Source organism: Bidens hawaiensis, unplaced genomic scaffold (genome assembly GCF_021521415.1).
Source record: "Bidens hawaiensis isolate Kalapana, Puna unplaced genomic scaffold, B.hawaiensis_p1.1 tig00419389_1, whole genome shotgun sequence".
Lineage (NCBI taxonomy): Eukaryota > Viridiplantae > Streptophyta > Magnoliopsida > Asterales > Asteraceae > Bidens > Bidens hawaiensis.
In genome coordinates, this window is record NW_027504844.1 from 1 (window position 1) to 13,918 (window position 13,918).

At 31.6% G+C, this 13,918-nt stretch overlaps 1 long non-coding RNA gene across 1 annotated transcript; it reads right to left on the minus strand.

Annotated features, from left to right (window-relative positions):
• Positions 1-658: 658 nt before the first annotated feature.
• On the minus strand, positions 659-9,593 carry LOC143608515 (uncharacterized). The gene is made up of 4 exons (XR_013149276.1): positions 9,542-9,593; positions 9,428-9,477; positions 798-886; positions 659-711 (listed from the first exon to the last, which is right to left on the minus strand). It is a non-coding gene; the product is annotated as an uncharacterized LOC143608515 (long non-coding RNA).
• Positions 9,594-13,918: the final 4,325 nt, after the last annotated feature.

Genomic DNA, 13,918 nt, shown 5'->3' on the forward strand with positions numbered 1-13,918 from the left:
ACTCTTTAAAAGTTTAAAACATATACATATTGCTCACATGTGCAATGGCTGCAGCCACAAAATCATTAACTTGTTCTTCAACATTATAGTCAAACAAGTCTATGTCAACCTTCAGTGTTACAAAAGCAATTATGTTTAGTCTTCGTAAACATTCATATACCTTAAATCTTATTCATTAGGTTACCCTGAACAATTGGAGAATCATCATTAACTTCAAAGTAGAACCCGCCAGGTGGCGGTTCATAATTCTCGGAGAAAGCACCAGCAAAAATCTGTAAAGATTAATAATATCATTTAGCCAGCTGGATAAACCAATTACAAACACTAATGATAATAAAAGTTAAGCACATCTGTGAAGATGAACCGAGACTCTTGGATCCTCGCCAGATGACCTCAAGATGTTTACCCCCTTTTCATTTAGCCTATCTTGGTAATCAGTTCTCCCAAAGTAAACAGAATCAAATCCAACCTAAAAGATCATGTAATAAGATTATTATTTAATATGCTTTAATAATGGCAGTTATTAACATAAAACCGACCTCTACTCCCAATTGGTAAGCCTGCACAGCAGAATGACCAAAAGGGTCAATTTGCCAGCCAATTTTCGGTGTTACATTGAACTGTTGCCTAATAAACCGATGCCCATTAGTTGTTTGATCAATCATGTCAATGTAATGTGGAGCTGCTTCATGATGCCACCAACCTCCATTTCTACCCAACAAAAACAAATGCATCAAAACCAGAATTTAAACAATCATATATCAACCTTAATAAAAGAGTCAACTATACCCACTTACATCATCTCGAGCTGACCCGTGCTAACAAGACGCTTTACTGTAGCTCGGGTTGCCTCACTTTGATAACTCCACCAACGTTGGAAAAGCGCCTGCAACATTCATAGCATCTACATTTAGTGGTGCAATTCGTTTCGGTAAAAAGCTTGAATCGAACCGAGCTTAAAAGAGCTCGAGCCGAAAATAAGCGTGTTTATTTAGCAAGTCAGAGCTTCACTTGAGCCTAAACAAGCCAATTATTAATAGAACTTTTAATCAATATATAAATATATAATCTGATAATAACTTTATCAAGGTAATTATATACGAAATTATGATAAAAGTAATATACAAAACCTGTAACAAAAATTATAATGACAATAAGTATAAATATAAGTAACATAATTAATAAATTATGAAACAACTGCATTCATAATAAGTAAAATAATTAATAAACTACAAAACAATTGCATTCATAATGAATTGTTAATTAGAAGATGGTCAATTCGTATTAACCCCCCCCCCCCCCCAGCATTCCCTTCACTTATATCCAATAGTCAATTCGTAAATTATTTTATCTCTTCAACATGTAAGGATTGACATCTAACTGTTAGCCTCGTGTTTTTTTGATAGTTTAAGTACCTTGTGCTTTTACAAGGTGTTGAAAGAACTACTTGAAGTGTAATTTAAAATAAACATGAAGAAAATTCTATACAATTTAACTATTTATTTAACAAAAGTATTATAAATTTAGTATCTACAACTCCCTAAATATTTCCTTGTATATAAGGTTTATACTTTAATTTGTAATTAATCAATTTAAAGGTCAAAATTAAATTAATTACGCAATTGATGAATATAAAGTAAGAAATTAACTGTATTCAAATTCCACTGTCAAGCTCCTGATATGTAATTATAATAAAACAATAGTTTATAAAGCTTTCGATAAATAAAGTAAAAAACCTTATACAACAAACACCAAATAAATTGAGGTTTTTACCTAACATCCGATTAGAGATTGAGCATGAGATGATAGTTTATATAGCCTTTTGATATCTTATTTTTCATTAGTAAGATACTAATAATGTATTCATTTTTTAATGCATACAAAAGGTGAATAAAAATATTTTTAGTGGTTCTTAAATATTTAGTAGTAATTGAAGCTTACTATTGTATAATAGTATTATTCCTCCTAATCATTATACCTCCACATGGGACGTCATCACCATAAAACTTCCTCAAAGAAGCTTTTAATAATTTCTACAAAAGTCAATGATATAAAGTTAAGTAAACATAATAAATAAATTAAATATGAAAATATGTTTTTAAGCTTGGTATCAAATGTTGTGAAACTGAATCTCTTAATTTCTTAAAATAAAAAAAAGTCAACACATTTTTCCATTTATATAGAGAATAATTAAATATTTTAATTACAATTATTCATAAACTGATGAATTTGAATAATTATGGTAAATTGAATGATATGTGATTTTGGTAATTGAATGTGATTTTAATCCGGTTATTCAAATGATTTTGAATTTTGAGATATTTAAGGATATTATAAAAGTTAGTCTCACCATTTTTATTATAGAAAGTAATTAATTTTGATAAATGACTATTATAAAGTAAATTAAGAAAACTATTAAATGATTTATCGTAAAGTAAATTATCAATTCTTTAGTAAACATCATTTTAATAAAGAAATATAGTATATACATAGGCTTAATTAATTGTATTATATCCCGTATAATAAACATCATTTGAAGTTAGTTTATACATTTATTTTAAATTAGTTGACTCAATTAAAATTTTCAATTTCATATCCCGTCTCTAGTAAAAATTATTTTAATATATAGGCTTAATTAGTATACACTGTTTTTTTATAAAGCTAAACAAAGTTATATTCTAGGCTTAATTATTTATGTTATTGTTAACTGAGTCTAATTTTAGATGTATAGGAATTGACAATTCATACCAGTTACCAAAATTCGTTTAATTGATATGATTAATTATATTAATGGTAATAAATATCAATTACTAACTTGTTCTTGTACATTACTAATTTTATACTCTAGCTTGAAATATGGTGTAGATTTAAACATATCAATTTTAATTATATTGTAATTAATCGTGTTTAAAACATTATATCACCTAACGTAATTAAAACATGTATTATAAGAATCTTTATAAAAACGTAAATACATTAATTAATTTACAATAATAATTATTGGTTACTTTAATTAAAAACGGTAATTAAAAAATTATAATAAAGACATATTAAATTGGTCAAATGTATTAAATATTCTATAATGTACGTGAGCACCGGATTATTAACTATATAACATAATTTTGTAAGTGGTCAAGAATTCGAATTTCAAAATGGTTCAAATAAATAATTTTTATTATTCACTTAAGGAATTTAGTTGAAATTGATATTAAATTCACAATAACTTGAAATATTTAGAAGAAACTAATATTTTTTTATTTAATGCATGAATATTGAATAATTATGAAATGAGTTATATATATGGATGGTATTCAAAAAAATAAAAAGAGTTGAAAAAAATTAGTCAAATTAGGAATGGGAATTATGTTTAAATATGTAAATTTTATTTAAACCTATTCAATATAAATGGTCAAATTGAGTCAAATCGTTAATTTATTCAAATTTTTGTTATTTAAACCTATTCAATATAATCAAATATGTAAATGTTATTTAAACCTATTCAATATAATTGGACTTTGACCAACAACAATATAAGATTGATTATCTTACTATAGATAATTTAATGTATTATAGAATAATCAACTAAATTTCATTTCGGGATTATATAATAATAAATTAAATTACATAAATTCTGAAAAATAAATAAATACATGAATACTAACATAAATATAAATCAATATTAAACAAAAATAAAAGACATCTTATCAAACAATTCTCAATCCTTGAAATTAGCTATACCATGTTGGGGATAATAACCTGAAATGATAAAATTAAATATTAATATCACATAATAAATATATTACAAATTATGGAAGATTGAATCATGTGAAAAAATGTAAAATTGATGTTATAGTTTACAACCGGAAATTTTGAATCGCGTTACCGGAAAAACGAAATGGTGAAGATCTCCATTGAATCTTCGATTTTGATATATAACCTAAAAAGATTATAAGAAAAAATCATATAAATATTAATATAAATACAAACAAAAATGGAAAATTATCAGTTTAATCTTAGATTTTGATATAGAATCAAAAGATATTATAACAAAGTAATATAAAAATTAAAATAAATATAAAACCTTACTGGAAAACATTACCGGAAAACCGTAGTAACTTCAACATATTAATTCAATCTTGGATTTTGATTTACAACCTAAATAGATTATAAAAAAATATATAGCAATTAAAATAAATATAAAACATTACCAGAACTCTTACCGGAAACAATAGAACCTTACCGGAAAAACGTATAACAAAATTGGCCATTACCGGAATATAGGAGACGTTGAGGAATAAGCCGAGAGAGAGAGAGAGAGAGAGAGAGAGATTAAAATGGTTAGGGATTTGTTAGTGTAAGAATTACTGTATGAATGTTAGGTATTTATACACGAAATTCCTATTGCAATTAGAAACAAAAAAAATAAGGAAACTTAATTAACTTAAAATAAGGACGAAAATTAGGGAATTAGGATTAATTATTTAAAATTTTCAATTACTAAAATGTAATGTTCATAAATTAAATCTATATTATATTTAAATCTAGACTATATTTAGTTACGAAATTAAACTTATTAATGTAGAAATATAAATTACTGATTCAAAAATTGAGATCTTCTTTCTAGAGGTGAAAAATTCAAAAAAAAAATCATTTAGAAACAATAACACTTTAAAACCAAAAAAAAAGAATACAAAAATGGACGATATAAAAACAACACAAAATAAAAACATTAGACACAAAGCTAATGGTGTTTGCTAAAGAGAGTTTGAAGGTGTAAGAATTACCGTATGAAACTTAACTATTTATACGAATTGAATTATGGTTGACTGTAACATCCTAAAATTTATAATGTTGAATAAAGAAAGTTACGTTTAGTGAGTTCGCGTTATTAATTAATTAATAATCGAGTAAAGAACGGATCATGGATTTAGATTATGGAGATGGGTTAAATGAGAATGAGCTTTAGGTCCATGGGCTTTAAGGGATATAAATATCCCCTAAACCAACCTAAAACCCTAAACCCTCATTTCATTTCCATCATAATCTATACACACTCCAAAACACACAACCCGAACCAAAATCCAAAGGCGAGGACCCGAGCTTGTTGGTGCTAGATCGTCGTGACGAACCAAAGCAACAAGACCAGCTCGTGTTCGTAGTTCGACTCATTTACGGTACGTTTATATCGAGAACTTGTTCGTTTAGGTTTGGATTAGTATAGAAATGATAGATCTGTGTTTGTATGGTAAAAATGAATCCAACAAAGCTAAACTTACTGAAAATGGTTATGATTTAACGGGTTAATCGATTGATAAAGAAACCGTAACCTATATGCCTAAATCGCACCCTTTAAACATCGATGTAGGTCGATTTGATGGTTGGGGTTTGTAGGCGCTGGTCAGATGATTCCGTGGATACCTAAATCGAGTTATTTGGTTAAGAAACGAAGATGATTAAGGGTTTAAGAACGAACAGTACCTGCAGCTGGACAACTTCGCCTGCAAAGCTAAGTTCGCCTGATGACAACTTCGCCTGCAAAGCTAAGTTCGCCTGATGACAACTTCGCCTAAAGCTAAGTTCGCCTAAGGTTTAACTTCGCCTAAGCTAAGTTCGCCTAAGGTTTAACTTCGCCTAAAGCTAAGTTCGCCTAAGGTTTAACTTCGCCTAAAGTCAAGTTCGATTAGAAAATAAATTAAAAACGATAAGTAAAAGTAAGCTAATACTAGGCCACCAGATTAGATCAGGCGAGTATTGATACGTGTAACTTATACAGTCAGCCGAGCTCAGTTAAAGAAGGGATTTACAACTATCGGAGGAAGAAGCAGAGTTCAGGTGAGTTTCTAGCCCCATTCCTTGTTATGTTTTCGGGGCTGTGTGCATATTCGATGTGTTGTTAATACATTTATCCTAAGTGATAAGTGTATGCCATATGTGATATATGTGATGGATATGAATGATTGCTTGTCGGTACGCGAACGATCTTCGGATATTGCGCGTACTGTCAGGTTAAAAATAAAGATACGAATATTATATATCGAAGATGTTATGAACATTACAAATGAATACTTGTCGGGGCGTGAACGATCTTCGGATATTGCACGTATCGACAAGGGGTATGGTTGTTAAATGAATGATGTAAAGAACGCCTAGAGTGTTCTTATGCTATAATGTAATTATTGTATATGTGAAGTATGTGTATAGAGGTACACGAATGGTATGTGAGTTCTACGTTCGACATAGTAAGTTAGGATGGCAAATCCCTCTAGCTTTTGTCGGACATAGACTCGGCTGGTGATAGCGTAGTTAAGGACTGCGGGCCTTATACGTAATGTAGATGATAGACGTAAACGTAGATAGGGACGGTGGGCCTTATACGTGTTACAGATAATAGACGACAACGTAGTTAAGGACTGCGGACCTTATACGTATTATAGATAGGCATCAGCATAGGAAAGGACTGTGGACCTTATACGTGCTGTATTTGTATTGTGGTAGCATAGGGAGGACTGCGGAACTCGTACGTGCTATGTATTTGTATTGTGGTAGCATAGAGGAGGATTGCGGACCTCGTACGTGCTATGTATTTGTATTGTGGTAGCATAGGGGAGGACTGTGGACCTCGTACGTGCTATGAATTAGGTTGCAACATAGGGAAGGACTGTGGACCTTGTACGTGGTGTGGATGTAGGATGGTATAGGGAAGGACTGCGGACCTTGCACGTACCATGAATGGTGAACATAGGTAAGGACTGCGGACCTTTTACGTGTTCACGACCTTGAGTACAGGTATAGACGGCGGACTATGAACGTACTCTCGGTAGACTGAGGTTAGTGATTGTAGATATGAATGTATGTATGGTAGTAAGTATGTATGTAGAACAGAAGCGTAACTAGTTAAGTATGGATATGTATCTTCGGATATGTATGTATGTATATGTATTGTATGGCGTCCGATTAACTAGAACTCACTCAGCGTAGCTGACTTTTAGTATGCACGCAGGTGAGTAGAATGAGACAGCTAGCTTGAGCGGGCACATGGTGGGCGAATAGGAGACTGGCATCTGAAGACTCAAGATGTTTTAATGTAATTGACGTTTATTTTTGAAAGACAATAATGTTTAATTAAGGCAAGTTTTGGATTGCTGTAAGGTTTCATGAAAGTTTTTTATATTCCGCGAAAGTTTTAATAAACTCTGATTGTAAGAACTGTGTTTATGAGTAAATCCGACGTTAAAGTAGGGCTACCGGGTTCGGGGCATTACATTGACTAAATTATAGAAGGAAGGTATACAAGGAATTGATTAGAAACAAATACTTAGGGAATTACAAAAAATTTAAAAAAACTTAAAGTAAGAACGATAAGTAAGGAATTAGGATTAATGGATTTTCAAATTTTGAATTTACTAAAATGTGATGTTCAAAATTTATATTATTATAAATATAATATTATTTAATTTAAATTTAAATATAAGTTGGTTGTGGCTCAATGGTAGAGCACTCACTTTACAAGTGAGAGGTAAGGGGATCAAACCTCATTACCATCAACTTATATGGGAGATATGAGGGATGACCCTGGCTTGCCAGGTTGGAGTCCTGATCTCACCCGGTTTTACCAGCTCCTCGCTGTCGTGCCGTTTGGCGGGCGTGGGGGTCGGGTTTTATCCGGTGAATCCCTCAACAGGTGGACCGCTAGGGGCTCCGTCCGTCCGGACTAGTGGCCAGCTCGGGCTACCTTTAGCCAATGGGGGCCCGCGTACGGGGTGCCCGGCGTTACTTAGTTGGCCGTTCAAAAAAATTTTTAAATTTAAATGTTGACTATATTTAAACAAACGGAAATAAACTTATTAGTGTAAAAAAATAAATTAGTAATTTGTTTATTTACAAAAATATAATTAATCATCAATTATAACACTGTATATGTAATTTATAAAATAACAATGTCTATAATATATAAAATTACAATAAATTTTTATATAATGACGTACTGAATCACATGATTGAAAGTTATAAAAATAATCAGCATTTAATTATATATGTAATTCATATAAGGTGTGAAAAAGAAATTACTAATTTTGTTTTTATTTATTAACATTAACACAATTTTAATACAATTGAACACTAATTATCCAATACAATATAATCAATTAGAATATTTAAAATCAGCACGATATATTTAAATCAATAATTGAGAAATTTAGAATCAATAAACAGGTCAACATTTGTATTTATAGTAAATCTATGGTTAATAAATTCCTTAATCAATTGAGCCATTAATAATTTAAATATTGTAATTGATATTAATATATTTGGTTGCAATTTTATATTTACGTAAAATTTATTAGTTCTAATTTTATATTTTTGTAAAATTTATGTAAAATAATGATTAGTTAACCGATTGACTGATCATCCATAATTATAGTAAAAATTAATGATGCTAAATCATATACTTAATCAAATAATCAAATAAGCTACAATAATTCATTCAAATTTAGAAATTCCGTAATTATACAATTTCCTTAACCAATTTCCTTAACCAAATGGGTGATTCTTTCCTAAATTTTACGATAATGGTACAAGCCGGTCAATTTGATAATTTTTTTTAAATATAATACTAGAACCAATTATACTAAAGTTAAATTCATATTCTCTCTATATTGAATCATATTGATGAAATATATATTAATTATCTAAATTATATATTATCTAAAAACCATTAAACATGCTGAGAAGAAACAAAGAGTGTGAATAAAATCAATCATAAATAAAAAATAATAACATAAAATTAGTTTCAAAACATATTTATACTTATAGAATATATAATAAATAAATCGTAATTAATTATTAAAGTAGAAACATAATTAAAAAAGATTCAAATTCAAAATTAAACATTAAATGAAAGATGAAAGAGAATACTTTAAGAGAATTGATTAATCTTATTTTAATTTATTATTGATTTATTTAATTAAGATGAAAAATAGAGAAGCTATTGATATATATGGAAACCCTAGTGAACAACCAATAGGAAGGTAAGATTTTGACATAAAGTCTATTGCTTTAATAGTAGAGTTAGATGTAACTTTATAATATAAGATCTAAAAGGAGTTACTTCGACATTTGTGACTTCAATATCTTCGTTCATGGGTTGAACAGAAATATCCTCTAAGTTAGAGTTGACTTCAGCTGACTCACTTGTATTATTTCTCCTTTTTAAAGGTCGGTCACTATGTTGCAATACAAGGCCCGTTTTAGCAAACTGCACTTCTCTTCTTCGTTTCTCACTGGCTGTTTCAACCTGGTCCAATTGCGTGAAGACCATATGATTGAATACGCATCATCTTGAATTTTTTATTTCCTAAAAAGTAATAAAACAAATAAATGTTAACAAAAAAAGATCATAATAAATCATGTTAAGGAAAACATCACATACTCTAATGTGTCGAGGCTTTTAGATAAAAGAAGTGATTTCTCCTTGTCTTCCTGATATAATAAAAAAATCAGTCACATTTGAACTGATATTAAACACAAAAAACAGTATACAAACCTCAAGTTTCTTTAGCTTTCTCTTCTGGGAGTTGCTTCGTTTAAGTTTTAGAGCCCCTTCAAAACGGAAAAAACGCATTAAGACATTGCATATAAAGATGTAACAACAAATATTAAAAATACGTACAAAAACTTATATATAGGCTCAAGCTCGTTTAAGATCGACTGGGTTCACGCTTTTTGTAATCCGATCATGAGAGCTCACGGGTGGCTAGGCTTGTTCAGACCTTTTGTTCTACTCTAAAGTCAGCCACCATATGATATGAATATTAACCTAAACTCTTACAAAACGTAGAGCAGTTAGCATATGAGTCCCAAAAATTAACTATCACGAAATATACAAGCTACCACGTAAAGATTAAAAAATTGAGCTGGCCTATATAACTAAAAACCTAATCATATAGGATTATAAAATTGACTTAATTAAACAAAAACTGTGTGTGACAATAAAGATAAAAACAATAATAATTATTATAATTAGAATTATAATAATAATAATCAAACCATGGGAGCGTGAGCGCATTTAAGAACAAGGTCTGTTGAGCACCACGGATCTCGAGCATGCATTGCCTTCAACTAATACCTGCAAATTCATCAAATTTAACCATAGTTGAGTTACCTATAATATGTGTGACCCATTAAAGATGTAATATAACCGGAAACAACTCACTGGTTTTTTATAAATTCCCGGTTTTGACCATGTTTCTAAAACCTCCTCCATGGTTCCACAAACTCCCCAAAACATCAACACCATCAATAGCTGAATACGAATTTCATGTCCAAAAACCATAAAATTTGAGCATAATTATAAAAATACCAGGAAGTGCAATAAACGCATCAGCTTCTCGTGCCATGTCAACTTTCCTTTTGCGCATATTTGAAACAATGCGTACATGTCCAACTGCTTCACCAGTTATCTATCAAGATTAGTAAATTTAGTCTAATTTGATATTTTAATTGCTCACCATATATAAACTAAAAGGGATAGTACCTCGATAGTCAAGATTTTTTGGAATAACCCTGCATGTGAATAAGCAAACAATGATTTTGTTAAAATTGGTAATACATTAGTAATAAAAATCACACACATCACAAGAAATAATAAAAATCACACACATCAAAAGAATTGTTGTCTGCCTATTAAACCAACACTTCCACCACCATATACCAACGCTATCTTCCAAATAACTTGTAGTTAATCAAAGCAACAAATAATCACATAGTTTAATCAAGAAAACAAGAGATGGTGCACCAAAAAGAGTCAATTCAATTAAAATTACTTGTATTTACAAAAAGGAACAACAATGCTAAGAAAAAAACAAGAAAGAAAACATAAAGGTCCAAATTTATAACAAACCAAGTTCTAAGAATCATTTTAACAAACAGGTGGTTTGCAAGCAATCATGTACAAATAATCAGCCAAAATAAATCCCAATTCAATAGCAGCAACACTCTATGACCAGAATGACTTTCGGAAAAATCACCACACGGATACCGAAATTCAACCAAATTAAAAACCAAGAGTCATCAGTATAAAACTATACAAACGCTTATCCGAACTGTTATCAAATGATTTCAGCATGAATCTAAGATGTAATCAGAATAAATTTCATCTGGGTTGAGACAACGAAATCAATCAAAAACTGAATTATTTGTGAGGATAACTGTTGTGAGGTTATTATAATTCTACAACCCAATAAAAAACAACTATTGTGATGTAACATCCTACTTTTGATAAGAATTAATAATATAAATTTCTTTTATTTTATAGTGTGTCGTTATCGGTTTAAATAAATAAACTATTGAAGGTGGGCTTGGACTTTAAAAGATAGAATAAAAGATGGAATGGGTCTTAGGTCCATGGGCTTAAGGGAGTATAAATACCCTTAAACCCTAAACCTTTCCATTTCTATCCATCTCTACACCATAGCCTACACCTTGAAAAAACACACACAAACACGAACCAAGATCCGAAGGCGGAAACCCGAGCTTGTTGGTGCTGGAATGTCGTGACGGACCAAAACAACATCAAAGACCAGCTCGTGTTCGAATACCGACTCGTTTAAGGTACGTTATAACTAGAAATTGTTCATTAGGGTCGGATTTGTTTGGCGTAGTCCTAGATCTGCATAAAAGTGATGAAAACGAATCAAACGAAACATTATACAATGAAATTCGTTAACATTAGAGTGTTTAATTGATCAAGGGTTGAACCGCACCCATATGTGCCTAAATCGCACCCCTTAAACATGATTATTTGGATGAACAGAGGGTTACGGTTTGTAGGCGCTGCAATTCCGAATCCAACGATACAAGATTCGTGCGTTTTCGTTAAGTATTGACGGTCTAATTGCAGATCTGGCTATGGTTGACTAATTCGTGTTCTTATTGATTTTGACTTTGACCCAAGGGTCAAAGTCTGGATAAGATTGGTGTAAGGTAACTTATCAACTAACCAATTCGTTATGGCGAGATAACGAATTAGTTCGCCAATTCGTTATGTCCAAACAACGAATCAGTTCACCCCTTTCGTTATGCCCAAATAACGAACTAGACAGCGAACCAGAATAACGAATCAACTAGTGAATCTGATAAGGAAAGGTAACTAACTAACCTAACGAATCAGATGGTGATAAGATGACGAATCAGGTTAACGAATGGGGATTTATCAAAGACGAACAAGGGTAACGAATCGGAATGAAAAGTAGCGAATTAGTTAACGAATCATGCCTAATTCATTATGAAGAATGAGTTAACAAATTAGAAAAATAATCTAAAACTCTAGTGAAAAATGTGTTAAGACAGTTAATGGAAAAATGTGTTAACCCCAGCCAGGGGCTCTGCCCCTTGGACCCCGCTAGGGGCTGCCGCCCTAGAACCCCGCTGCCAGGGGCGCTGCCCCCGGACCCCCTTTCGTTGAGGATAATAATTATACTATAAAGACGATGTGGTAGTGATAGTAATTGATACGTGTAATTGTTATACAGTTAGTCGTGCACAACTAAGGAAAGGGATTACCATTAATGGTGAACGTAACCGCATTCAGGTGAGTTTCTAGCCCCACTTCCTTGTTATGTTTTCGGGGCTGTGTGCATACTCGATGTGATTAGTTAATACGCTTACCTTAAATGGTAAGTGTATGTCTTATATGATTCGTGTATGAATGAATACTTGATGATGCATAAACGATCTTCGGATATTGCGTGTACCGTCAAGGATAGTTTAAAGATATGATTGATATATATATATATATGATATACAAATGATGTATGTGCTATGGAAGTTATAATTAAGAATGTATAGAAAGATATGGTTAGAAAGGGAACGGACCCTAATAATATCCGCGAATGAAGGGAACGGACCCTAATAATATCCGCGAATGTAGGGTACGGACTCTAATAATATCCGCGAATGTAGGGAACTGACCCTAATAATATCCGTGAATGTAGGGAACAGACCCTAATAATATCCGCGAATGTTCTAGGACGAGATATATGTATATGTGTATGTATAAAAGGAAAGAAAGAAGGTATGATAGTATCAACGTATGAAGGAAGGTAAATAACTATGTATGTATATGTACTTTCAGGTACGTGTATATGAATGTGTAAGGACGTATTGTATGTTACCTGATCTAAAACTCACTCAGCGTAGCTGACTTTTAGTATGCACGCAGGTGAGTAGAATAAGGCAGCTGGCCTGAGCGGGGCACATGGCAGTAGAATAAGAGTCTGGCATCTGAAGACTTGTTATGTTGTGTTTTGATTTTGAAAGACATGATGAATGTTTTAAGACATGCTATGACTTATTATTGTAATGTTAAGAAAGTTTTAATATTCCGCGAATGTTTTTATTAACTCTGATATTTAGAAATGTGTTTATGAGTAAATCCAACGTCCAATGTAAGGAACTGGTAACGGGGCCTTACAAGTAGAAGCGGGGATTCAATTAGGACGAGCGGAAATTACAAATGCATATGTACCTTAAGAATTTAGATGATCAGAATAGAAATTGACACTATGAATATGCGGCGCCCACAACAGATGAGGAGGTGGTGGTGGTGAGGTGGAGCTCCAAAAGTTTGACGGAATGGGATGGCCTGGATCTAAGGTTTAATAGAGATGAGTTAGACAATTGAATGGAAGGTAAACAGGTAGGTAGACAATGAATTGAAATTTATTGTCATTCAATTGATTGTCCGTTGACATTCTCAATCGCCATGGAATGCAAGAGTACTGGCCAATCGTCATCGAACGCAAGAGTACCGGACGGAAAAGTGGATAAGCGCCGGTGGTCATAAATGTTACGGCGTCTTATGAGAGAGAAAAATGGAAGATGAAAAGTTGCCTATATCTATTATAATGTAATATATATATAT